The following is a 2,221-nucleotide window of genomic DNA, read 5'->3' on the forward strand; positions in this document are numbered from 1 at the left end:
AGTACCAATCTCTCTAGAGCTGATAGGTATGAACTGGCTCTTGTTCACCTAGGTTTTTTTTTAATTCTTAACAATTAAAAGTTATACTGCTGATTGATGTTGCATTTGTCTCACAACAATCAATCTTAGAGTGAAGGATTTGATTTCTCTCAAATTCTGTATAGAAAGACATCTTTGGAGCTTCTTGAGGATCTGTCTCTTTCCTTGGTGGCATGGGAATCCTTCCTGAAGCATTTGGATTCTGGTGGGGATGTCCCATGTGTTAAGGAGAGCCTCTTTTTCCATCAGGAGAAACCACGGACCTGCTCACTGAATAGCAGCAACATGGATAGTCCCTGTAGGATGCCAGCACTGAGTGCTGGGAAAGATGATGCAAGGTTGAATTTCATCCTCCCAAGTAGTCATGTACCTGTGGGAAGCCCCTGACCTTAGGTGGTCAAAGTCAAGTCTCAAGACTTCAGTCTAGAAATAGTTTTATCGAAAGGAAATCTGGTCTCTCCATGTAGCAAGGGACTTTCCTGGAGGTGTGGCTCATTGTATCCTTCCCAGCAACCCCCAGGTTATGTTGTGTTCCTCACCATTTTCTCCGTGTTTGTAGGAATGAGTCTCCCTAGAAAGAAAGGGATGTGAATAAAACACAGAGTTGTGACTGAAATAGCTTGGAGGCACTGCTGGCCTAGAAAAGAGACCTCTAAGTCTGCAGCAAACCTCTGTGGCGGCTCTGGGATGCTTTCTTTAGATTAGGTTCCAATTACACTTAGTGAGATATCTCAGAAGACATCACTTTTCGGAGTGGATGTAAAGTTGCTTTCGGGCTCTTGAGAAAAGAACAGAAAACCACCTCTTACAAAGACTCTCCGTGCTAAATGTCTATATAGTTTTATAGTCCTTCCCAGGTCCTGGGAAATAGACAAGATGCTGCTGAGTCGCTGGCCTAACACTTAAGGGGGAAAAGTGTTACAGAGATTCCTGTCTCACAGAATGTTGTCCCTTGGAGGCAACACCGTATCCATACTGCTTCAATTATTGTTTGGTGATGGCAGCAGTTAGAAGGTTTATTTAAACTCAGGGGTGAAGGTAGAAAATGAAAACTCAGGTTCACTTATTGCTCTCATCTTCTGGCCTCTTGTCCACTGCACCCCGACTCCTGTCTCTTGCAAGTGACCATCGTTGCTCTATCAGATGAAGAGACACCAGGAGCCTTAGCTAGGAGGTGAACCCACCTCCTAGGTTCTTCTAAACTATAGTCTGTATCGCAGCCATATAATGTTCTTTTAGCGTCTGTGGAGGACACTCTCAGTGAAATTTTATATGCATATATTTTCCCACAAGATCAAGGGAACATGCCCAGAAGGCTGGGTCCAGTGCTTGCTACCTAGACAAACTTGTATTCTCAGAGGATAAGTTGAACCTCTGAAGCCATTTGAGTTCTAAACAAACTTCTGCATGTATTAAGGTCCTGGCACAGGACACTTGCTTCGTGTTCCTTCCAGTGACAGGCCTTTCCACAAAGGACACTGAGACCACAAGTTTTGTACAGAGCGATGACAATCAGAACCTTTGTCATTTGAGTCAATCTAGGCCATGGTGTTCTTGAGAGGGGCTTTGAGGTATCGGTGACTTCCTAGGCTCTTTAGAAAGGTGACAGAGTCGCAGAGGTCCTCATTGCACTTAAACTTAATATTCAGAGCAGACTTGAGAGCATCCTCCATTATGATTTCATGCACAGCTATCACTGTGACCAGTGTGAAATGGGAATTGGTGACAGGGGCTTATTTTAAATGTCCTTGCCAGTCAGCACAGAGCATGGACCATAGGAGACTGGGAGCTCTTCTTTTCTTGTAAAATGTAGCTAATAAATATGTAAATCACACTATCTTTATTCATAACCTGGCAGGGATCAGACATGAAAATAACAGTCAAAACCCACTATTTTATCTATAATATTATGTTGAGTTAATATCTCCAAACCTCAAACACTGAGAAAACAGCATGAAAAATACACATTATTTTCCTAGTCAACTTCTTGGTGAGCAATATTGAACAGGCCCGTCAGCTCTCTCTGTGCACAGACTTGGAACCTGAAATTGTACAGATGCACATATATATATATCTGTGTTTCTCCTTTCCCTTAGCTGCCTTGTACTTTCAGCTGAGCACACATTGCCTCATTCTTTAAAGGCACGAGCTCATGTTGCTTCCCTCTGATGATTATCCTGCT

This window comes from Peromyscus maniculatus, chromosome 1 (assembly GCF_049852395.1).
Source record: "Peromyscus maniculatus bairdii isolate BWxNUB_F1_BW_parent chromosome 1, HU_Pman_BW_mat_3.1, whole genome shotgun sequence".
NCBI lineage: Eukaryota > Metazoa > Chordata > Mammalia > Rodentia > Cricetidae > Peromyscus > Peromyscus maniculatus.